At 39.4% G+C, this 26,992-nt stretch overlaps 1 protein-coding gene and 1 pseudogene across 2 annotated transcripts in view; one reads left to right on the plus strand and one right to left on the minus strand.

Moving 5' to 3' along the window:
- pcdh7b (protocadherin 7b) overlaps nt 1-26,992 on the minus strand; it is a 398,237-nt gene that overhangs the window by 9,475 nt on the left and 361,770 nt on the right. The gene's annotated exons all lie outside the window — the stretch shown is intronic.
- LOC140738132 (eukaryotic translation initiation factor 4E transporter-like) lies at nt 16,123-25,408 on the plus strand (annotated as a pseudogene).

Genomic DNA, 26,992 nt, shown 5'->3' on the forward strand with positions numbered 1-26,992 from the left:
TTTGATTCCAAAATGAACTTTGACCATTGCTGAACTTGCGAAGCTGTGACTACAGACAATGACATTAATACTTTCTGGCAGTTCTGAATACACCAATGCTTTAATCCAGGTGGAAAATATATTTTTTATATGTGATTTCAAATTTTAGTTTATGTAACTTCATTTTATATAAAAAGTAAAAGGAAATGCAATTAAAAAAACACAAATAACAAAACAAACAAATTCTAAAGCCTACCCAGGAGCAGACTGTTTTTCAGATCACCATCCAGTAACAACTACCATCAAAACAAAATTTAAAAGACTGAAATGTGGAAAAAGGAGAAAGAAGTATATGCTTGGATAACTTAAGTATGATAGCATATTTAAGCAACAATTCAAAACAGCTGTAGAAGAACACCTCAACGAAAATGAAACAACGCCTATTTGGGACAGATATAAATAAGCTATACAGCAATCAGCAGAGGAGATAATCCCATTACAAGAAATCCAACACACCAACAAGGAGTGGATAACTCAAGAAATTCTAGATCTGATGGAACAAAGAAGGTTAGTGAAGAATAATGAAGTGCAATACAGAGAGCTGGACAGACAGACCAGACAATTGTGCAATATTGCAAAGGAAGAACGGCTGAATCAAAAATGCAATGAAGGAGGACTTCCGGTAAGATGGCGATTGTTTAGCTGCTCCGAACTTTTGTTCCGTTACTGTCGCTACCTTTGCACTAAATGTCTCCATTTTTTAAACCTTAGTTAGGGATTAGGGTTAGGGTCACTTGCCTGTGAATATATCTAACTTACAATGTCTAGCAAGAGTTCTAAATCCGGGAGAAAAGAAGCTATGACCCCGTCGGACGAGACGATGGTTGCGCTTGGAAAGCTCCGAGACGAAATCTTAAAGGAATTTAAAACCGCTTTCAAACAGTTAGAAGACAAACTGGATCGGATCAATGATAAAGTGGACAAACATGCTGAACACTTATCTCGCATCGATTCGACTTCTGAAGATTTAGAAAGTCGTGTTCGATACTTGGAGACTCTCTGTTCCAGCTTAGAGGAAAAATCTAACAAACTTCTTTACAAAATGGTGGATCTCGAAAATCGCAGCAGACGCTGTAATATCAGAATTCTTGGATTGCCAGAGGCGACCGAAAAGGGATCAACTGTGAAGTTTTTCGCCGAGTTTCTCTGTGAGTTATTCGGGAAAGATTTGCTTCCGAAGCTGCCCGAGCTCGAACGGGCACACAGAGTTTATGTTCCCCCCAGAATTCTGGGCTCCCGCCCACGACCAGTAATCTTGTGCTTCCATCAATACCAGGTAAAACACAGTCTGATTGTAGAGGCGCGTCGCAGGGGGTCTTTACCTTTCCAGGATACAACCATTCGCTTTGTGGAAGATTTTGCACCCCAGACCTTAAAGATGCGCGCTGAGTTTAAAGGCGCAATGAAAGTGCTTTTTGATCGTGGTTTCAAACCTTCTCTTCGTAACCCTGCCGATCTATGAATCAAGCTTAATACCGGGAAATACAAGTGGTTCAAATCAGCGAAGGAAGCTGAAGCGTTTGTGGCAAGTCTTCCGGCTATCCAGTCATCTTCGGAATCTGATCGGACCTCCTAAAATGTTGGATAAGTACTCCTCGTAGTAAAATTACTTTTTCTGGACTCGGAATTCACTTGAATCACTCAGACATTATTCATTGAAACTTTAAGGGCTGTTGACAATCTCTTCCGGGATTTGGTGTGTGTGTAATCTATTTTTATTCTTGTATAACTTTACCTACAGAGTTCTACAACTAACTCTAACTTGTTTTGGAGGTTCAAAGTCTTTAGTGAAGGCCTCCCTGTTTGTCGGTTCACAGTTCAATTGCTGATATATTTTTCCTTTCTTTTAAATATTTATTTATTTTATCTTTTTTTTCTTTTCTTCACCCCTTTTTTCTAATCTCTGAATTTTTTTCTCCCTTCTCTGTAAATGGTTGATAAATACTCATCTTGAATTTATAATTTTCCCCTTCCTCTTCTTTTTTCTTTTTCTTTCTTACCTTTTTTTCCCTTTCTCTTACTTTATTCTTCTATACCGTAGATTCCGGATTATAAGCCGCAACTTTTTCCCCACATTTTGAACAGCTTTGAACTCTGCGGCCTATAATCCAGAGCGGCTAATACATGGTTTTTTTTCATGCCGCCTCGTAAACATTTTGCCTCGTAACAGTAGACCAATAAAATTGATGAGTAGTTCACAGAGGTCCAATGAAATTGTACGATAAATCAAGCGCACTTTCACAATTAAATTATTGTAAATCAGTCATTTGTACTCACCCTCATCAACATGGAAAATACTCGAAGAAAAGCAAGACCCGAGCGCGTCAGACCCGATTAGACCCGATCGCATTGCGCAAGCGCGTCAGAGCCGATTAGACCCGATCGCATTGCGCAAGCGCGTCAGAGCCGATTAGACCCGAGCGAAAACGCTGCTTTTAAGTTAAAGTCGATCAATAACTTTTCCTGGTAAGCTGCAGTATATATATTTTTACCAGTCGCTAGGAGATATTGGAATGTTGTTCGTGCTGTTCAGTAAAAAAGTATATGCAACGTAATTTGTGTTACCGATACGTATGTATATTTAAAAGTAGCGGTGCGGCCTAAAATCCGGTGCGGCCTTTACAATTAAAAAATTGATTTTATTTCTAAAATTAGAGCCTGCGGCTTTTAATCAGGTGCGCTCTGTAGTCCGGAATCTACGGTAATTTTTCGCGGTTAGGTTAGTTTTGGTTTTCTTCCGATTTTCTCTGTATTAAGTTTTATATTTCTACAGAAGGTGTTCTAATCTGTAGTTATGTTTTCTAGTGCATAAACTAGTTACTATTTGCTGTAGTATTTATACGGAACTGTTGTTAATGACACAGATCTGGAAGTTGTATTTGGGTTAATTTTTTTGGTAGAGCTAGCTACTTGTTTTGGTAGCCGTCTAGTTTTGGGTTGTGCGGATGGGGTGGATTTTCCAGTTCCAACATCTCTTTATTGCTCAGGACATGTTTATATTTTGACCTTACGAATCTATGTTTACATCTCTGCTCCCAGACTGCTATTGTACTGCTTGATTTTTTATATGCCTGCTGCCTTTTATGCATTAGTAATTGATAATGGCTAGTGCACTTAAATTCGTGAGCTGGAATGTAAAGGGATTGAACCACCCTGTTAAAAGGAGGAAGGTATTCTCACATATCAAACAACTCAAAGCTGACACTGCTTTCCTCCAAGAAACTCATATTCCTTGTTTTGATAACTCCCGGCTTCTGTCAAAGTGGGCGGGTCAGCATTTTCATTCATCCTTTGCCGCTAAAGCTAGGGGAGTTTCCATTCTTATTAACTCAAATATTCCTTTTGAACTCCATAATAAAATATCTGATACAAATGGCCGTTTTATTATTGTTTCTGGTAAACTATATAACACTAAAGTTGCAATAGCAAACCTGTATGCCCCCAACTTTGATGATGTTAACTTTTTTGAACGGTTTTTTTCCTCACTACCAGACTTAAACTCATACTCTCTTATACTGGGTGGTGACTTCAACTGTTGGTTGGATCCTAAACTGGACCGATCGTCCTCTGTTACCAGGTCACCTACTAAATCTGCCTTAGCTATTCAATCGTTTCTCTCTAATTTTGGTATCTCTGATATATGGCGTTTCCTCCATCCTACGGAGAGAGATTATTCTTTTTTCTCACATGTTCACCATACCTTCACTAGAATTGACTATTTCTTACTCGATAACCAACTTATCCCATTTGCCCACTCTTGTGACTATCAGAGTATACTGATTTCTGACCATGCCCCAATTACCCTCTCTCTGAACTTTCCTGGTCTCCCTCAGAGGAATAAACACTGGCGGTTCGATTCAACTTTATTATCGGATGATGATTTTGTAAAATTTATTAAGGATCAGATAACCTTTTATTTTAACACTAATACATCACCTGAAGTGCCATCCCAGAATGTCTGGGATGCCATGAAAGCATATCTGAGGGGTCAAATAATCTCTTACACAGCAAATCTCAATAGAAGATCCTGTGCAGATCGAGCAGACCTCATTAACCAGATTAAAGATTTGGATCAAATATATGCCCAAACTAAGAACCCTGAATTATACAAGAAGCGTGTTGAACTCCAAACTAAATTTAACCTTCTGTCCACTCAACCTGTCGAACGCCAACTTCTCGAAAGCAAGAGTCGCTTTTACATTCATGGGGATAAGTCTGGTAAATTCCTAGCCAATCAGCTGAGGCGTTCCAAAGCCAAACAACATATTACAAAGATCCGGAAGGAGAACGGAGACTTTACATCGGATCATTTAGAAATTAATGACGCATTTAAAAATTTTTATTCTCGGCTTTATTCCTCTGAATCTCTGAATGACAATATCTCTGTGGATCAATTTTTACAGAATCTGAATATCCCCTCACTTTCATCTGATTTCAAAGCCAAACTCAATGCGCCTATATCACCAGAAGAAATATCTTTTGCAATTTCTGCACTGTCCTCAGGGAAATCTCCTGGACCTGATGGGTTCCCTGTGGAATTTTATAAATCATTCTCTTCACTTCTTTCTCCTCAGTTACTTTCAGTATTATCTGACTCGTTTAATTACGGCAAATTGCCACCCTCTTTCAATGAGGCATCTATTATTCTTCTTTTAAAAAAGGGCAAAGACCCAACAGAGTGTTCCTCGTACAGGCCGATCTCTCTGCTCAATGTTGATGTAAAGATCTTAGCTAAAGTGTTGGCTCATAGATTAGAAACCGTTATTCCCTCCATTATCTCTGATGACCAAACAGCTTTATTAAAAACCGTCTCCCTTTTTTTAACATTCGGCGTCTATTTAATATTTTATACTCAGTTCCAACTGGGACTCCTGAATGTGTTATCTCCCTTGATGCGGAGAAAGCATTTGATCGTATAGAGTGGAACTACCTTTTTGCAGTCTTAGAAAAATTTGACCTCAGCCAAAGTTTCATCTCTTGGATCCAATTGCCGTACCTGTGTCCTACTGCTTCTGTTCTAACTAATTTTCAGAAATCCCAAATATTTAATCTCAAACGTGGCACCCGTCAGGGATGCCCCTTAAGTCCCTTTCTCTTTGATTTGGCTATAGAACCTCTGGCGATAGCATTTCGAAATTGTCCTGAATTGACCGGGATTTGGAGAGGGGGTGTTGAGCATAAAGTTTCTCTCTATGCTGATGACTTATTACTCTTTCTCTCAAATCCGTCTACATCCTTACCTCTAATGTTTTCACTTCTTGACCAGTTTAGCCAGATCTCTGGCTATAAACTCAACTTACATAAGAGTGAACTTTTCCCAATTAATAAAGAAGCACAAGAACTAATATTTCGTGATCTCCCTTTTAAACCAGTCCATAATCAATTTATTTATCTTGGAATTACAGTCACAAGGAAGTTTAAAGATCTCTTTCGTGAAAACTTTGTCAATCTTTCATATGCTATAAAACATAGTCTGGTACAATGGTCACCTCTATCTATGTCCTTGGTAGGTCGTATTAATGTTGTTAAAATGTATGTTCTCCCCAAATTTTTATACTTATTTCAATCTATCCCAATTTTTATTCCTAAATCTTTTTTTGATTCCTTAGACTCTATTATTTTGTCATATCTGTGGCAGAATAAGCGCTCTAGAATTAATAAAATCCACCTCCAAAAATCTAAAAAAGAGGGTGGCATGGCTTTACCTAACTTTCGCTTATATTACTGGGCAGCTAATATATGTTGTGCTGCCTTCTGGTCTTTCTTCCACGGTCAACCCGAGTGCCCTAACTGGGTGGCAATGGAGTTGAGCTCCACTAAAGAATTATCTATATCTGCACTTCTTGGCTCTGCACTCCCTAGCAGTCTGCCCAGATCAATAGCTAATCCTCTGGTTAGACACACTTCGCGTATATGGGCTCAGTTCAGGAAATGCTATGGTTTCCAGGGGTTTTCCGTTTCTAGCCCTGTCGCACATAATCACCTTTTTTTACCTACTATGTATGATTCAGCATTCCATGTTTGGTACAGGAAGGGCATTAGACATTTTGAAGATCTCTTCATTGATAATCGCTTCGCTTCTTTTCAGCAGCTCTCTGTTAAGTTCAACCTGCCTAACGCTCACTTTTTCAGATATCTCCAAATCCAACACTTTACTGCTCCTTTAATTCCTAACTTTCCTGAAATGCCTGCAAAAAATGCTATGGACCTATTTCTTTCCATTAATCCACTAGGTAAAGGTTTAATATCAATTATCCGAGATAAACTAGCAGCCTTACGTCGGGCCGCTGTGGATAAAATTAAAATGGCCTGGGAGCAGGATTTAAATATCTCCTTATCCGAGGAGAGCTGGGACTCAGTTCTCAAATCAGTTAACTCAACCTCCCTTTGTGCTCGCCATTGCCTTTTACAGTTTAAGATTGTTCATAGAGCCCATATGTCTAAATCTAAACTATCTCGATTCTACCCTAGCATTAGTCCGCTCTGTGATAAATGCAAGAGGGGCGTGGCCTCTCTCATCCATATGTACTGGTTCTGTCCTAGCTTGGAAAAATTCTGGAAAGATGTCTTCGCTACATTATCGGGTATTCTGAATCAGCACCTAGAACCTAACCCCTTAATTGCTCTGTTCGGTTTTTGGGGCGAGACAGATTTATGTCTGGGTCCGACCAAATGCCGAATACTATCCTTTGCCTCTCTCCTGGCGAGACGCTTGATCCTCCTTAGATGGAGAGATGTTGCCCCGCCCACTCATGCGCAATGGCTTAACGACATTATGGCCTGCTTGGACCTCGAAAAAATTCATTATTCAGTTCTTAATTCGGATCTAAAGTTCCATAAGGTCTGGGGACCTTTTATCGAGTACTTTCATAACCTTCCTCTTGACTAGGGTTTTTTTTTTCTTTTTTTTTCTCTTCTTTTCGGTCCCTTGCTTTTAGCTCCCTTTTTTTTCTGGTAGTAGGCATTATTATCCTCTGTTGCTAAGTGTATTCACAGTCTGGGAGTTTGACTGTCCGGACTTATACTCTTTATACTGTGTGGTGGCTGGACTGGAGTTGTTGTTGTTTTTTTCTTGTGTTGTGGGGCTTGGGGAGGACACTAAGCTCACTTGTCTTTAATTTAGGTGCTTTTTTGTTAAATTCTCTTCCTTTGTAGCATATTGTTATTGTATGCTTAATCTTGCACTGTATTAATGCTCCTCATTGGGATTTGGGGTTTTTAATTTTGTAAAATGTTTTGAAAAACTAATAAAAAATTTTTTAAAAAATGCAATGAAGTAGAAAACCATATTAACAACAACAAAGAAATATACAAGAAAATTAAGGAAATTACTGGAATTAAGAAAACCTCCTCTAAAGAATGCATAAGATCAGCAGATCCATACTAACAGACCCAAATAAAGTGTGTGAGAGTTGGATTCAATATATAGAGCAGCTTTTTGAAGATATTAGACAGAAACTCCCAGATATTAAACACCCTAATTCTGACCCACCTATTACCAAAGTAGAAATAACTAAAGCAATGAAAAGTATGAAACATGGTAAAGCCACTGGACCTGATGAAATTTCAGTGGAAATGATATAAGCCCTAGAAGATCTGAGCATAGATATTCTTTTTGAACTGTTTAATGGCATATATGAGTCTGGTGCATTGCCTGACGATCTCTTGAAATCAGTATTTATAACTCTGCCAAAAATTCCTGGAACTATTGACTGAGAAAATTATAGAACAGTCAGTCTTATGAGTCACATAATAGAGATTTTGTTGAGAATTGTTCTGAGTTGAATTAAAAAACAAATTAAGGCCAGAAACTTCTAAACTGCAATATGGGTTTATTGAGGATAGAGGAACTAGGGACGCAATTTTCATACTATGAACACTTTCAGAAAGGGCAATTGGATATCAAAATGATGTCTTTTTAAGTTTTATTGATTTCACTAAAGCATTTGACAAAGTGCATCATGAAAAATTATTTTAAATTCTCGCTAACCAAAACATTGACGGAAGGGACCAACAACTGCTTCAAAATTTATATTGGAATCAAATGCCAGCAGTAAAAATTGATGATAATATAAGCAGTTGGACTAAAATTCAAAGATGAGTTAGACAGGGATGGGTTGCCTGACTGGAATTATTTAATATCTATAGTGAAATGATTCTCAGAGAAATAGACCTAGATGGGATAAAAATTGGAGGTGTTAACATCAACAATATAAGATATGCCCAATATAAGATCCCACCCTAATAGCAAGTGCTGCAGAAGACCTACAAATCCTCCTAGACAAAGTACAGTGAAACCCTGCTACAACGGGATCATTTGGGTTCATAAAAAGTCATCACAAAAAAAGCGGGGTCACGCTAAATCAGGGCTCAAGAAAGTCAGTATACAAACTGACCCAACAAGTACAAACACGTGCAGATTTGGTCTAACCATCAACTGTAAAAAAAAACAAATGTATGGTAATATCAAAACATCAGTATACTCCCAACTGCCTATTGTACATCTGTAACCAAGGGATTGAACACAAGACCAGCTTTAATTACTTTGGTAGTTTTATATCACAAGAGGCTAGAAGTAAAGTAGAAATAAAAAGAAGAATTGCCATTGCCAAAACCAACCTCCAAAAAATTAAACCCATTTTTACCAACAGGCACATTTCTATGACAACAAGGCTTAGGCTACTAAAATGTTACATCTGGTCAATCTTGCTGTATCCTTCCAAAACATGGACTATAACACCAGAACTCCAAAGAAACTTAGAAGCAACAGAAATGTGGTTTCTTAGAAGAGTGCTGAAAATATCATATAGAGATAGGGTAACTAATGAGCCCAAAACATGCCCATACAAAAAGAGAACATTAAATAAGAGGAAACCTAATTTCCTGGGCCATGTGTCATCAGAAAGGGAGAAATAGAATGCCATACATTACAAGGCTGTATGCCTGGGAAATGTGGAAGAGGAAGGCAAAGAAAAAAATATATGGACACTGTGAAAGAACTAACAAATCTAAATGTGCGAGATATCATTGATGCTGTGAGGGGTCGCTCGATGTGGAGAGCTCTGATCACCTAAGTGTGTAATGCGCAAGGCACATGAAGAAGAAGAAGAAGAATTAAAGTGTCACATTCCACATAGAAGATTTATAAAAGAAAAGTATTTTGCACGTTTACAATAGAAATACTGTAGGGTCACTGCCATTCTGCAATATGCCGCATGTCTGAAAGAGTCAGTACCTTTTCCATCTATCCTGGGATGGAAGGAGCTGAACAGTAATTTAAGAGTGTGTAGGGCCCAAGGGTCTGAAATCCTATCATTCAGAGTAGGACTTTACAATGTATAGATGCAGCATTACATGACATCTACAGGACAGATTTCCTGAAATTAAGTCGAACACGTTTCTTCTATCTCATATATTTAATGAATACCGGATTTTATTTGTCAATCACAAATAGTCCAACTTGAAAAGGAAAATACTAACTAGACTAGAAAGCATGCTTGAACATTTTAAAATGTAAGTGCTGAGAACCCCTGAAATAAAAATAGAAAATCCTATAAGCACTCAGCACACCAGGCCACATTAGCAGAAAGAGAATTAACACATTATGTAAAAGACTGATGGGCATTAAAAGCATTTCATCTGATAAAGGGAATTTGACCTAAAATGCCAACTCTGCTACATTTTTGTAGATAATGTACTTATTATTTTGCAACAAAAAATTGCATTTGGACTGGATTTAAAAGCAACTGTTTAATTTTGTGAAAATACATTGTCCTTCAGTGAATTTGTGATCAAGCTTGTGCTTCTATAGTGAGACATAACAGCAAAAAATCATTATGACTCAGTGACTTGCTAATCCAATACAAAACTGATCTTCTGAAATTAATTTCCCCCCAGCCACAAAGCTATTTAAAGTATGGCACTATTTAAAAAAAAATCATACTATCAACTGGTCATTTAAAAGAGTGTTTCCATGTCTTAACAGTCATGTTAACTTCTGTAAAAAAGATAGATAAGAGAAATCACTAACAGCAAAAAAAAATTACATGCCAACTGTGGACCTAATTCTTTTACATTTTTTAATGTGTTAGTTTATTTTTATATTCAATACCAATATAACTTGTAGACAGAGCTGTGCTCTATTTAAACTGTAACATTATAAATCCTGCAACAGCAGGTCTCAAGTGCAATGGGACAGATCATTTGACCCACAGACCCTGCATTTCAGAAGATTATCTGTACTCCTTGTCCCAAGGTCTCTCACCCCTCTCTTCAGGGTCTCTGATCTCCCTTCTACTATTACTTGCTCTTTCTTGCATACTGTTACATTATCCCTTTAATATTACTATGAAGAAAACCAGTTACTGGCACTTCTTTCAATTTTCTCTTTTGGGTGATAGCACTGTTTATTAAGTGATCACTTGAAACGTACAAAAACTGGACGGCAGGTTTAGTGATTACTACAGCCATCACAGTACAAAGTAGCTGGGACACATATAAAACCACAATTTAACCAGCAGCTCACATTGAAAGTGATAGCTGAAACATTTCCGTCCAAGCAGATAGCAGTGAAACTCCACTAGGAATATTCACAAAAGGATCCAGTCAATTATTAACCTTATGGGGCTGAAATGTTATCAGTATCAGGTAGAGTCTGAGGTTCTGACATATGGTTTTGACATGGTTTCTGACACTATGCTAAAAATCCCTCTGGATTTTCACTTCACTTTGAGGGACTGAAGCAACGGTTGTTGCAGTTACAGCCAGATTTGCTGCTGATAGCTCCACTTTGTACCCATTGAAGTTCTCTTATTCATCAGTTTCTACTCAGGCATATATTTTCCTCCTGTACCAGTAAAACTTTTAGATCCTATGCAAATTAAACTCACACACTCAGCAGCAACGTCTGAGAGCAACGCAACACTTTGCCAATAGAGGCATGAACTGACACTATAAAGACACCAGAACACCAGAGAGAGAACTCAAAAGAAATAAACTGAATATATTACAGGTACACAGCATAATAAACACTGCAATGACTTAAATCAGTTATTGCCCTCTCACATCTTCCATCAAAAAGCTGTTCAAACTTTACTCCAGATATCTTTCCCTGCCTTGTGAAAATTTAACCCAAAAAATATAAAGAACAATAAAAGTTCTGAAAATCTGACCAACATTAAGCTCTTGGGGAAAATAGACAAAATTGTTATTTGTTTTATTTTACACAGTATCTACTATACTACTTGGCTCAATTGAATTATACAGGTATTTGTGCTCATGTTAACCTTCTCTATACTTTAATCGCCATTTACTATGCTATCAAATTGCCCCACCTTCTCTAAGTGTGCACCAAGTTTCACCTTATTAGTATTCATGAACTGATTCAGTTTCTCTGCACAGCAAAATGTTTCACATTCTCAGTCTGTAAAATAATAGCTCCCATCCTTTTCATTTTATCTGTTAGTAGCTATTGTATATTTATGTCATCTTATTCTGAACTTGCTCGTAGTAAGTTGCAAGGTGGTTAGCTACATGTTTTTCATGCCCAGTCTTCTAAATGTTAAATATGCTCCAAAGACCCAGAGAGTTGAGATTTTCAATTTTGCATTTAAATTCAGAACTCTCTATGGTTTCTACACTCTCTATAGTTCTTCAATATGCTTTTTGGAGCATAGATACACGAGTTGTGCATAATATTCCTTATGTATTCAATTCACACCTACATATAAATTTTTGCATGCTTTTTAGTCTTGTCATATACATTGTTCTTTTTGTAATTTATGTAAATGTATTTTAGGATTTCTTTCTTCAGCATATTTAATGTTTTACTTCCAACTAATAAATGACAACTTTGTTTCTCTCAAACTTGGCTTTCATACTAAATTTAACTCTATTGATCATGTATCCGATCTTCCTTTAAAAAGAACAGCAGAGGTGGCACGGTTGCGTAGAGGTTAGCACAATGCTTTACAGTATCAGTGACTCAAGTTCAATTCCCACTATTGCTTTTAAGGAGTTTGTACATTCTCCCCATGACCGTGTGGGTTTTCCTCCAGGTGCTCTGGTTTCCTCCCCCATTCCAAATACACAAGTTAATTGGCGATTGTAGACTGTCCCATGATTAGGGTAAGATTAAATTGGGGGATTGCTAGGCGGTGCGGCTCTAAGGGCCAGAATGGCCTACTCCACGCTGTATGTCAATAACTAAATAAATAATTCTCAACCCTTGCCTGGGTAGGCCAACATTGACACTGCTGAAAATGTCCTCTAATGTCTACCCTTATTATTCATAATTGGAGGCAGGCTTCAAACTGTCTGTTCGTCTTGAGCTTTATCACGACTCTCTGAACTGTCACTTTAATGATGACCTTCAATACATCCACAGCAGCTATTTTAAATGTGTTACCTTTGTCTACCATTTCTGTAGTAGGAACTCAGATACAATTGATCTATTTAAGAAAGGCAAAGTATTCTAATAATATTCTTCATATCTCATTATATTATTCAATCATATTGTCAAGATTTTAAGTGGTTTCACTTCCTTTAAGCTAATTTTTTTCCCTTGAATTAGTTTCTCTTTCTTGTTTGTACAGAGAAATTAAATATGTTGCCCTCTGAGAATATTCTATAAACCGTACTATATATGGTACATGCTAAACAAATACACACACAGGCGTCTTCGCTCCGTGATAGATCAATGGAATGAAGACAATCATCCTTGACCTCGAGGGACAGCCACGACGACGATATATGGGTAAAATGTCTCTGCTAACCTCTTCCTAGCTTCAGAGTAAAAAGGCACAAGCCATTTCAACTTATATTTCTGTCTAGTTTTCCACTAAATTGTAAAATCTCCAGTAAGATTTTTCTTCTATTGCTGTTATTTTCACTTTGTTATATACAGAGGGTCACGGAGGTCAGAGTTGAATTGCCGTCTTGGTGCCCGGTAAGCACCCGTGGGTCGGAGGCGGGGCGAGGTGGCGCTGACAGAGATGGCCACGCTCATGCCTCGCACACGGCAGGCAGGTAAGATGGCGGCGACCAAGATGGCCACCCCCATGCCTCGCATGCGGTGCTGCTCGACCCCGCTTGTGGTTTGGATTCACAGGCCTTGGCGAAGTGGCCCTTCTTTCCGCAGCTGGAGCGGGTAGCTTCTCGGGCCAGGCAGCGTTTTCGGGGGTGCTTTTCGAGTCCACAGAAGTAACACTGCGTGGACTTGCAACTGGCAGCAGCCGTGGTTGACTCACCGGCAGATTGCGGGGACTTCACGGACTCGCGACTGGCAGCAGCCAAGGTCGATTCGCCGGCGGGTTGCGGGGACTGCAGCGTCCACGGGGCCGGCGGGAGATCGCGCGCCTGGACAGCATCAGCATCGTGCAGAGTGGCCTCCAGCGTGTCGGCCAGCTTGATCGCCGAGCGTAAGGTAAGATCGGCGTGTTCCAGCAGCCACTGGCGCACGTACACTGACCTGATCCCCGTAACGAAGGCATCTCATACCAGGAGCTCCGCATGCTGTTCCGCCATCAGTCCCCTGCAGTCGCAGGCCCGCACGAGTGTCTGTAGGGCCTGGACAAACTCAGCGCTCGACTCTCCGGCCCGCTGCCGCCGTGTCGCTAAGTGATGTCTCGCGTAGACGGTGTTCACCAGCCGCAGGTATTGTCTTTTGAGGGCGTCCAGTGCCCCTTGGTAGGTCGGCAGATCCCTGATCAGGGAGTAGACCCGCGGACTGACCCTGGAGAGGAGAACTCTGTGCATCGTGTCAGGCTCGGTCACATGAATCTCCTCCAGGTACGATTGGAAGCATGCAAACCAGAGTTCAAAAGCGATGTCGGCTTCTGGAGATTGAGGGTCAATATCCAATCTGTCGGGTCGTAAAATGCTCTCCATGTTTTAAAATTGCTGCTACAGTTTTGGTCACACTGGTATAGGAAATATAGTGTTATTGTAAGTCTCTTCTATACCCTCTCCAGCTTGCCAATGTCCGTCCTATAAACAGGGTGACCAAAACTGTACACAATTCTCCAGATGCAATCTCACCAAAGACTTAAATTTCTATAACATCACACACAAAATGCTGGTGGAACACAGCAGGCCAGGCAGCATCTATAGGAAGAAGTACAGTCGCTATTTTGGGCTGAGACCCTTCGTCAGCAGTCCTGACAAAGGGTATCAGCCCGAAACATCGACTCTACTTCTTCCTATAGATGCTGCCTGGCCTGCTGCATTCCACCAGCATTTTGTGTGTGTTGTTTGAATTTCCAGCATCTGCAGATTACCTTGTGTTTGCATTTCTATAACATAATGTCTCTACTCCTAAACTAGATCTATTATTTTTACTGTTCACTTTTTTGACCATTTTCTTAAATCTCTCTCCCTCTCTCTCTTATGCAAGTACATAATTTTTGTCTTCATTTAATATTCTCCCATTTTCCAATCTTTTCTTAGATTAACACTGCTGACACGCTTGTAGATTGCTATTAAGGATACAAATAGTTTACAAATTTCCCAAGATTCCATTTGACGTGTTCAACTGGCACATAATTATCTGTGAAGTGGGAACAGGAATAGGCTGTGTGGTCTCACAGACCTCTCACACCATTCAAGAATATTGATAATCTAATCTTGGCTTCTGTTTCACTTTCCTGTTCTTTCCACATCATTCTTGTCTCCACAATTGGCCTTGGTATGTTGGAGTGCAATTCCCACTGACCTGAAACAATTACTGCATATTCTTGTGCTATCTCCCAAGATTAAGGAATGTATATAGTCTAGTCACCAATCAGTAGCACCAAGAGCGATTAAGATGCGGCTCCATCAACATTTCAGTCACCAACATGTCTGCTGGTACTTAGGGCCATTAAGAAATTCAGGTGGGAAGAAAAATAAAATCCAGCATTCGGAGAAATGAAAAGGGAGTTACATTCAAGCACAGGATCTTACCTCATTCCACTCCTCCCCAATACTCACAACTATGGGAGCATTCAGGACACATCTGGGCAATAATGAGACAAAGCTGCACACATTACAATCCCTGCTACTGAACTCTTTAAAAATGAAATTGTTGAATCTGATTGTTCCAGGAAACACCCGAGTCTGCCCAGCAGCCAATCCTGAGTCTAATCTAAGACTGTAGAATCATTAGAGTACAACATGTAACTGTTTCACCCATTAAGTTCTTGCCAACCTTACCCAGAGTTTTGCCCTGCACCTTGCAAGATTATTTTCTTTATAGTTAAAACTACTACTAACATCCTTTCAGATAGGTGTTCCAGATCACAACCACTTCCTGCATGGCAACAAAAAAATGTTTTCATCTTATTCTTGCTTCTATTTCCAGCTACTTTGATCTATGTACTGTTGTTTTTCAACTTTCTGCAAATAGCAACAGTTTCTCTTTATCAAAAGTCAAGAGAAACAGAAAGCAGATTTTAATACACAGCGAGAATCCAGGAGAAATATATTCCATAGGGTAAAGATTACAAGATAATTCTGTAAATGGTTCACCTCAAAATTGAAAGTTTTTTTGTTACCTTTAAAATTCTCAATATTGAATATGATTCTTTCAGTGTAGAATTCAAGATATGATCTATTCCCTAGTCACCAGCACTATTGATCGATAAATATAACAGGAATTCATTCTTTCATTAAGATAACAAATGCCAGCTCTAGAAAATTGATTTTCCCACTTTTTGATCCTAGCATCAACCACTTCCATAAAGCAAGTTAAATGTATGAATTCCGCACGACTCTGAAAGTACACCATTGCCTTGAAATTCAATCATGCACGTTTTATTGAGTTAAGATGTAAAACCAATCACAGACACCCAACAGGAATCTTACAATGCACATCATTAGAACTCTGGATTGCATGTATGATAGATTGGGCATGCAGAGCACTGGCAGTTCAGCAGTGACGCTGACTGTCGTGAAGACACTCCTGTTATCACTGGTTCCAGACTGCATCATGGATACAAGATGAAGAAGCAGTATAGATCATGAACTGGAACGCAGACCCCAACAGAGGGAGCAGCTCCACTCATGTGCAACTCTAATTACTTCTTTTGGACACTGGCTGTAGAAGACATGGGTGAGGTCAAATCAGTTGCAACAATTGAACTGGTTTCTGAGATTGTACAGACAAAATCTTCTGTTGCAGGAGACTCTCTGGGTGTCATGTCATTAGGATCTCCACGAAATATGATAGTAGGTTCGGCAGTCAGAAAGGTTACACGTTTGACAAGGGATGCAAACAATTTGCTTAAGTTACGCAGCTTGGGGAGGTAATGAACTCCGCAATATACCCAATGATGGGAGTGAGCTAAAACTTTGATAGGATGTCATGGTAGTGCAGCAGTTAGAGTAACAATCTTTAGTGGTAACGATCAAAGATCAAATCCCACTGCTGTCAACGGTTGGAATTGAACCTCATCACAGCCTTGGACAGTGTTGGTCATTGACAGAAACAATGCATTTCACTGTTATGTTTCAATGCTTGATGCACATGTGACTAATAAAGTGAGTCTTTATCTTTGCTGGTTGGCATCTCTTTGCATCCAATCATCTTCAGTGAAGAATTACAAAAAGTGACATGTCTAAGCAGATATTTTTCTGCACTCCTTATAGCTGCTCAGCTTAAGCCTAGACATCCCACTACTTGAGAAATAGATCCATGTAAGAACTTTCACTTTAAGAACTGCAGCCACAAAAGCCATTCACTTCATATGAGCAATCATGCAAATGATTACTAATTGTTCTACTTATGAACAAAATTGGCACAAACAGTATACCCCAGCAGCAATAAACAATTGAATGTGTGTCTTCTGCACTGCACTGTAATATGTGAGTTTTCAACAAAATTTGAAGTTTCCAACCCTTAGGGTAATCATGAGATTAAATACACACTTCAGTTGAGTTCATCCATTTTCCAAATTAGGCTCTGCAGCTGAGTTGGACAATTTGTTATCATGAAGTCTGCGAGTGTTTGCTTGCACTTACACAGAGACTGCTCAACATTACATCACGGCCAAAACTTTCATTCCAAACGTTTACTTCATTTTCAATACTAAACTAATCACAAAAAAACTGCAATTTATTATAAGTAGTAAAATTGAATGACATTCTCCAGAATTCATTTTTGGTCCTTCCTTAAGCAATGCTGTCTAATAATATTTTGATACCCTTTATGTGACCAACATTATTCAGAAGTATGCAATACCTTACTGACTTGAGATGCATGCTGACTCTACAGTGGGGAAAAGAAAGCAGCACTTAAGGCTAACTACTTCATTAACTAAGAAGTAATGAATATGCTACTGAGGGCATGCAATCATTCCTGATTTAGCAGCAGCATTGAATGTAGTGACATTATGCTGACTAAGCCCCAGAGTTTAAAAGAATATACTGTACATTTTGATATGCATTCATGTATATTTTGATATATATATATGTATAACCCTTATGGGTTGCGGTCAAATTTTCCTGCGTGTTACGTACTGACCACAGTAGGTGGAAGAATCATGTGCAAATTAAACAGCAGCACATTTGTTCCTCACTTCTCTGTCTCTCACATGTGTTATTCACGGCCACCCAGGTGACAAATCCTCACGGTATTTATTGTTTGTCCTCTTCAGCAAGAAAAGTCTGAACGAAAGAAATGTGGCTGAATGAAAAGGAAACTCTGCATGCGAAAATAAAGCTGCAGGAAGTGTGGTGAGTGAAGAATCAGAGGGGAGAGAATGAGAATAGGACAGATAAATAAAACAAATAAGGGAGAGAGAGACAGACGGATGAGATCAGTTAACTTTTCTGGAACGTGATTGTGTTTGAAAATGGTGAAAATGTTTGGCCATATGGGGCCATATAATGAAATGACAGAACAATGGAGTTCATATAATGCAAGATTTGAATATTTTGCACTGCTAAATGAAATTTCAGATGATATTCGTGTTCCAACTTTTCTGATTGTGATGGGTGGAACATTATTTATTACACAGACTAGTGCAACCTGCTAAGTCTGGACAAGTACAGAATAAGATGGGTCATACTGAGGATGGACTTAGTGACTCTCACTCTGTGGTTGAAGAAGCTTTCCATTTTCTATCCATGTCAGGACAGAAAGATGGCTATTGGGTGAAACAGCAGTTGGATGGACTTTACTGAGAATGCAGGTGGACATGGGTGCTACAGTATTGCTGGTGTCAGAGACAGTTTACAAGGAGAAAATGCAGCATCTCACCTCAGAAGAGGCAAGCTTGACTTAAAAGTCTTACACTGATAAGGCTGTTACAGTGAGGGTTAACAATGTTACAGTGGAAATTAATGAATAGAAGAAGAAATTTCCACTGTACATTTTTAAAGGTAGTTATCCAGCACTTCTTGGCTGGTTGTGGTTGGAGCAGCTGAAACTCAACTGGCACAATGTGCACCTGATTGTTGAGAGCACTGGTCTACAAGAGATATTGAAGAAAACATGCAGAAGTAAATCAAAGGAGAACTGGACAGTAGGAAAGGAATCACTGTTGAACTGGCTGTAAAGCCTGGTTCTTAGTGGAGCAGCAGAGGTGGCTGCTGAAACTTGAGGGGGGGGGGGGGGCATGGATAAAAAAAAATGGATTGCAGAGAAAGATGAGAAAGATCAATTAAATGATACAATAAAAATGTGTAGCATGAAGTAACCATATAGATATTCCAAACAAAACCTGCTAGAAAGGAGAGACCAGGATGTCTTCTGGACAAATAAGACATCTGGGACCCTGGAAAGTACCATGCATTCTTGTGTCCCAGTTCTGGCAGAAATTCACCACTAGATGGTACAGATTTGGAGAGAGCAGTTCTCAAGTTAAGAATTGCATATCCATGAGAGAGAATAAAGGGAATAGATCTTGATGTTGTACTCAGTCCTCAGTGCCAAAGCTTTGGTAGTGGCTATCATGTGACCAATACCCCCAATGGTTGGTGATCTAGAATCCCACTGGAAAATAAAGAGAATGAAGATATTTGTGGGTTGTGGTGTCAGTGGAGAATTGGAAGTGCAGACATAATAACATCAAGCCCCTTTGATTGGGATGGCTTGTGCGACAGCTGCTAGACAAGGAAGGGAATGAGACTACAAGGAAAAGTGCTGTAGGAGTGAGTTTGGTGATGGCAGAAGTGTTTTTGGTGAGTAGAGGTGATGTGAATCCTATGATGAAGAGGAACCAGAATGGTTTTCTGCTGGCCCCACAAGTCAATCAGAAACATTAGAGCTGAGCGGTTTTGATGATAAAGCACTACTGAAGGATCCAAGGCAGGCAAAGAGATGGAGTAAGCAATCATAAACCATTAAAGAAGGTGTAAAATGCAGTGGTGCTGTCCAAACAGAGATACCTACTGTTTCAACATCATAAGCTGACCAAGTAGTTCCCCAGGAAGCAGTCCTGCCTGAGCCCTCATTGGCAGACTTTGACTTCAAAGAATTCTTCAACCTGGAGAAAAGTGTCCCTGGACTAGCATTGATAATCAAAGAGGTGCCTGGTGAAGGATCAGAGTCATCCAACCAGTTCAATCATGGTTTATAACTAACTTAAGTAGACCAAGCAGAAGCTCCAGCAGTCTGTGGTCTACCCTACATGAAGAACTTGAGATACTTGCTGGTCTGGAGCAGAGGATACTACTTCTCATTTGCAACTTGGAAACTAATTTGCTCCCATTCTATCATGAGAAGATAATGAGGAGTTTAAAAGAAAACATTACAGTTGATGTTTCGGGCTAAGACCTTCTCAGCCTGAAACATCGACTGTACTCTTTTCCATACATGTTTCCTGGTCTGCTGAGTTCCTCCAGCATTTTGTGTGTGTTGCTTGGATTTCCAGCATCTGCAGATTTTCTCTTGTTAGTAAAAAAGTTGATATTTTGGAAATAGTCTGAAAAGCAAATACGGACGTGAAACCATTGTTGTCCAACAGAGAGAAACTAATGCAGAGATCACACACAGACTAGAGTCGTTTTGTCTGTGGAAGAGGTGGAGGCAGAACTCAAAGCTCTCCAAGTGGAATCTGAGAGGAAGTTTGCCTTCCATTTCCGGGTGGATCATCAGGGACTGACTAACTTCCATTTCCTGGTGGATCATCAGGGACTGACTAACTTCCCTTTCCGGGTGGATCATCAGGGACTGACTAATTTCCATTTCCGGGTGGATCATCAGGGACTGACTAACTTCCATTTCCGGGTGGGTCATCAGGGACTGACTAATTTCCATTTCCGGGTGGATCATCAGGGACTGACTAATTTCCATTTCCGGGTGGATCATCAGGGACTGACTAATTTCCATTTCCAGGTGGATCATCAGGGACTGACTAACTTCCCTTTCCGGGTGGATCATCAGGGACTGACTAACTTCCATTTCCGGGTGGATCATCAGGGACTGACTAACTTCCATTTCCGGGTGGATCATCAGGGACTGACTAACTTCCATTTCCTGGTGGATCATCAGGGACTGACTAACTTCCCTTTCCAGGTGGATCATCAGCAACTGACTAACTTCCCTTTCCGGGTGGATCATCAGGGACTGACTAACTTCCCTTTCCGGGTGGATCATCAGGGACTGACTAACTTCCATTTCCTGGTGGATCATCAGGGACTGACTAACTTCCCTTTCCAGGTGGATCATCAGCAACTGACTAACTTCCCTTTCCGGGTGGATCATCAGGGACTGACTAACTTCCCTTTCCGGGTGGATCATCAGGGACTGACTAATTTCCATTTCCTGGTGGATCATCAGGGACTGACTAACTTCCATTTCCGGGTGGATCATCAGGGACTGACTAACTTCCCTTTCCGGGTGGATCATCAGGGACTGACTAACTTCCATTTCCGGGTGGATCATCAGGGACTGACTAACTTCCATTTCCGGTGGATCATCAGGGACTTACTAATTTCCATTTCCAGGTGGATCATCAGGGACTGACTAACTTCCCTTTCCTGGTGGATCATCAGGGACTGACTAACTTCCCTTTCCTGGTGGATCATCAGGGACTGACTAACTTCCCTTTCCGGGTGGATCATCAGGGACTGACTAACTTCCCTTTCCGGGTGGATCATCAGGGACTGACTAACTTCCATTTCCGGGTGGATCATCAGGGACTGACTAACTTCCCTTTCCTGATGGATCGTCAGGAACTGACTAACTGCATCATCTGGTCCTAAACAAATACAAAAACTTAAATACAGATATAACTGCTTTCAATGAGCTGGTTAACAGTATGAAGGAAAGTGTAATCAAAACCCCTTGAAATTGTACCGCCCCTCTAATGCAGCCTTCATCCTCAGATTCTCGAGGTGAGCAGCCTGACAGTTAAAATGATCACATGCCAGTCCCGAATCAGCAAAGCCATTTGTCCCCAACACCTGTGCTTTCTGAGGTGTCCTTTACTGACAATGCAGTACTCAAGCCAAGATCTACACATACGAACATATACATACATACACCACCAAGAAATAAAACAGCTTCAATGTCATCCGCAGGCCATTGATTATGTCTGAGAATAGAGGCAGTCTACCCTCTTTTCCTAATTTAGAGAAAAAAATACGTTTTTTGTTGTTAGTTAAATTTGATGATTAATCCATTGAATGTTAATAGTTCATCACCTGGTACAAACATTTGTATATGTATGGGAAGGGGAAGAACCAATTAAAATAAGGGGGAGGGAAATGTTAGGTATTCATGTATTTTTTTGACCTTTATTGGTTGCTGTCAAGTTTCCCTGTGTGTTACGTACTGAATGTAATATAAGAGGGCATTCTGGGCAGAAGTCTAACACACAAAATAAACAGCAGCACATTTGCTCCCCACCACTCTGTCTTGTGTGTGCGTCATTCATGATCACCCAGCTTGCCAGAACCACAACCGTAATATATTTCAATGGGATCTCCTCTCAAAATTATGACAGGTCTTGTCAGACGGAACACAGGAAGGATGTTCCTCCAAGCTGCAAGAGAAGGTGCTGATGATGTAAAGAAGCAAGATTCACAGTCTCAGGATACAAGGTAAATCATACAGGACAGATGAGAAATTTTTCACGGGAGGATTGTGAACCTGTACAATTCTGTACTGCCGAAGCATTGAGGAAGATTGAAGTCATCAAGGGAAGAGTGGAGAGCCATGGTAAATGTGCCATTTACCGGCCTCTCACATACAGCTGCGGATGAAGGTTTCTGTGTGTTTCTCTTACCCTCTTGTCCACTGCTCTTGGAGGATGGTTCCTATGTTTAAATGGTTCCCACCCTCACCCCCTTGCTCGATGTAGCCGGAGGATGGTTTTGGAGTCCTGGGTCTTTGGCAAGGTTTAATTGACATGATTTGTGGATTCGACTCTGTGGTTCACATTATGATGTGCCTCTGGTTTCTTGTCACTTCTTTATTTGCTGCCATTTTGTGCAGTTTTTGATTGTGGCAGCCTGCAGAAGATTAGTGCTGCAGCGCTGGATTGAACAGAACAGAGCTGTGCTGAAGTGCCTGGACTAGGCTGATTTATATTTCTGCATCAAATGAATGCCGTAGGTACAGCATAGCCTCGTAACCTACGCTGTACCCTACGCCATAGCCTGATGCACACCTCTCCAAAAATGTAATTGCACGTCACGGTGACATAGACTGCAACAACTGTGATTGATCCGCTTGGTAGCATCACATTTCCTCCTGTCTAAAGGCATACTGTGCGTAGTGTGCGAAATAAATGGTTGGAGACGATGAACCAAATAGTCAAATTTACTTGCCGACATCCGAAAATATTTGAAATGCATTTCCTCATTTACGTCTCTCAGTGGCCGACAAGCACAGAAAATTCACCCTTCTTCTGCCTCAATCCATTCAATGGTCGTACATACCACCTCTTCTGACATCTTCTCTTTTTGTCAGCGTTGCAGTAACTTCAATAAAAGTAATCATTGTTCAACATTTATCAGCTCCAACTGGAACATGATGTGCTCAGTCGCCATTAGAAACCCCACCGCCAACTAGCATTTTGGCGGTGAATTGCAGAGTGACGCAGACACACCAACGCACAGGTATAGATGCTCACAATGGCGCAGGCCGCTTACGAAGGCTGTGGTGTAGACTACTACACAAAAGTATAAATCAGCCTTTACGATGACTTCATGGGTTGGTGTTTCCTATACTGTGTTTTTCTCTCTTTTTTTGCCGTTTACATGATACGTTTTGTGCTGGGGGTTTGATGTTTTTTTGAATTACATCCATGTTGTTTCTTTGTTTCATGGCTGACTGTGGGAAGATGAATCTCAGGGTTGTATACTGCGTGTATACTTTGATAATAATTGTATTTTGAACCTTTAAAGAACAAAAAAGTTTAACATCATGTTGAAGAGATACTCAATGGTGTATATGGAACAACTACTTTATTTGTGGTGTCAAAGAATCTGAAAGGTAGGTTACTGCCTTGCTAAGGATATGCTGAAGTTTAAGATCAGTATAGTGATTTTTTTTCTGGGCAGTACCAGATTTCTTTTAAATTGATTTTCAGCATTTCCTTGGACCGTGAACAAAGATATGGTAAGTTCAGTTCCAATCACAGTCGAAACTAAACAAAGATCTCTTTCACAAAAAGGTTTTTGGATGTCTATTTCAAACACACTCTAAAGTACAAAATCACAAAACATGCAGCTATACCTGAATTCTCTGCATAAATAAATGTCAGATTTAAAGACAGTATTTATCACTGCATGTTTCTTATAGAAATATATGTATTTTATATAATTATATCAAAATCTTAGACAATTTTTACAATAGCCTTGTTTCTTTTCAAAATCCTCAAAAAATAAATATATTAATTACTACATGTGCAGTCGATGGATGTCCCTTTGTAGAGGATACTTTAACATTCAGCCTACATTTACAGTCAAGCCATGCTGAGTCTAAGATTTGAAATTCCTGGGGCAAGTCCAATAATTGATGTGAGTTAACACATATTTCTTAACTTGCATTACCCAAAAGCATGTTCGAATGTTTCAAGAAATGATGAATTCCTGCTGATTCTCTAACTGAATAATTTATAAGTGGTATAATTTTAATCAGGTCATGAAAAACAGGCATTGGATCATTTAATTCTTAGATTAGACAGTTTAATTGTTATTGTCTTTGCAGGTTAACAATTAATTATCTGCCTGTACTTTATATAATTACCTAAGTACATATATGCTTCCTAGAATGTGTATGCAAGTTCAATTTGTCCACTAATGGTTATACAAAGTATGATTCTGGAAGCTTCTTTGTTCTGTATTGTTTGAATAATGGTTTTCCTCATTGGTTAACTTTTATCTACAAATCTAAATGGAATTCTCCTTTATCTATGGGTATAAAAATAGCTGAGTATGAAGTAACACCACCGTTAATCTCAGATTTCCATTCAATTAGTAGGCAGCTACGCTGTTCATATCAATTTCTCTTTGATCTATCAACACTTAATAAAATGATTGTGAAGCATCATATTTTGTGCCTCTTTCCTGATTTCTATTTAAAAAAAAACATCAGAATCTAACACAGGTGAAACTTAAATTTTGAATCCCTCACTTCTTTTCCCCTAAAATCCTTGGGCACTGATAGAAGCAGCAAACCAACTTCGTGCTTCAGGCTTAATTATGTCATTGGATTGCACTACCAAAATTTAGCCATAACTCAGATGGGGATTAATATTTTAAATGTCTAGTCTGGTCAGTACAAATCTGTGATGTACTTGTATCTTTGCCATCTAATTAATTGGTGGATTTATCTACGAATGTTCTAGCTATCCTTAACCTTTTCTGTTTCTCTATGTGCACAACATCATCCATGTTAGAGGTAAAAAAAAATTGTATTGTTTGCACACAGACATTTCAAATTGGTAATGAAGATATAATACCAATAAATAAAAAGATAATAGTAGAGTCATGGAATAAGACAAAAGTGAAGTCTAGCAGATTACTGATGAGCTTGAGAGAATAGTTACGGGGCAAATCTGGAAGCCTATGATAATTTGCTTCAAATTTGGCTTCACGCAATGATTAGACTAAATTGACTGACAGTATTAAATAACAGTGATTGGATAAAAAGCACAGTAGAACTGCATTAGACCAAATAACAATTTTCAAACAAAAACTGCACAATTCTAAAGCAAGAATAAATCAAAGTAGCTGCTCAGATTCAATAGATACATATAATGTCAGAGAAATATATACAATATACATCCTGAAATTATATTTTTTCACATTGCATTGAAAGCCTTTGTGGAAATAAAGAGGTGTGTATCTTTTACAGAACACATGAAATTTCTTTTTCAGGAAAATGTTGGAAAATGCTGATGATGGTGGGACAATGTGCACAACAAAAGAAGCTGTGTAGCAGCACCACAATTCGTTTTTCAAAATGAATTATGTCACAAATAATCACCACTTTAATGAATATCTTAAAGCTGTTTGGCCACGTAGTGCATAAGTTTCAGCATAATTTCGATGTCAAAATTGTCAGAAATTGTGTAATATGGTAGCAGGTATCAAAGTCAGGTGAAGCTGTCAGAGTTTGAGTTGGCATTTGAATCAGAATCAGATGCATTATCACCGACATATGACGTGAAATTTGTAGACCAGTCTTGATATTCTAACTTCAACTTAAGCCAAATGTGACATGACTTTTTTATCATTTATTGACCTTTTATTAAACTGTAGAATGATGCCTATTCACTCCCACCTTTATGAATACACTGAAGACCGCAAATGTAATAGAGTTTAGTTCAGACAAATCTTGAGAGAAAAGTGGAAGAGAAGTACTTAAGTCAGAAGCACAGTTATGGCTCAAGTCATGAAGAGAAAGAATTCAAATACACTAGAGCTTATGTGTCAACAGTATTTAACATATATTGCATTTGCAAATGGGATCGAGATATGCGGCAGAAACTTTTACCTCATATGAAAATGAGAGATAAAATTAGAAGTGTACAAGTCAGCAACTCATTTCTAGCAAGAAATAAACTAGAGTCTTTTTCAAACTGCTGTTGCATATTACTAACACATGATGCATAAATGCTGGGAATTTTAGCAGCTTTCTAACCAGCCATTTTGCTGGCAATGAGCTAATACTGCTTTGGGGCATTAGGACAGCGTTGCCTTCTGCATACACTGTGGAATGATTTAATTCATGCAATTGGCTTGCATAGTAATTTTGTGGTAGGAGTGAGGTCAAGGTAGTGCTGTGATAGTCAGCTGTAAAGATAAGATAATGTGAGGGACTGTAGGGGGTTAGCAGAGTTGTGACTGTGTCTGCTGGCAACATAGTCAGATGAGTTGTTCATGGACAACCTAGCCAGAAACAGTTGTTACTGCCTGTACAGGTTCGGACTCAGTTACATACACCCGGTACCTTTCAGCCGGAGGGACAGACTATGTACCAATGACGACGTCCGGAGTACAATAGGTCACTAGGTGTTTTGGCACCTACTCTTCTGGGAATAAAAATAAGCAGACTGAAGGTCTAATGAGATTATGTCATTTATTGTACGATTATAGCAAAGGCCACAAGAGATCTAGCAGCAGCTGAGCTGAAGTTAACTGATGATTCCCTAAACGAGGCGAGTGGGTGGCAGTTACCCTAGTACTGAATAGATTACTAGCAGTGGGTTAAAAGTGAGGGTGTTATCAGGAGTGCTGTGCTCTAATCTATAAAAATTGGCAAGTCACATTGCAATGTTACAGAGAATATCATTTCTGTTTATGGCTAATATTGCTTTTAACACAGCAGAACCTGATTGAGAACTACCTCTGAAAGTTCAACATTTTCATGAAAAATTGGATGTCAACTTGATTATCAACAAATATAAAAAATGATATTTTTTAAGCTTAACTGACAGCAGCTTGTGATCAAAATGGCTCCCACTCAAAAATCTGGCTGATACACAACTTTTCACACAGTGCATTTCTATAAAACAACACT

The sequence above is a fragment of the Hemitrygon akajei genome, chromosome 13 (genome assembly GCF_048418815.1).
Source record: "Hemitrygon akajei chromosome 13, sHemAka1.3, whole genome shotgun sequence".
In the NCBI taxonomy this organism is placed as follows: Eukaryota; Metazoa; Chordata; class Chondrichthyes; order Myliobatiformes; family Dasyatidae; genus Hemitrygon; species Hemitrygon akajei.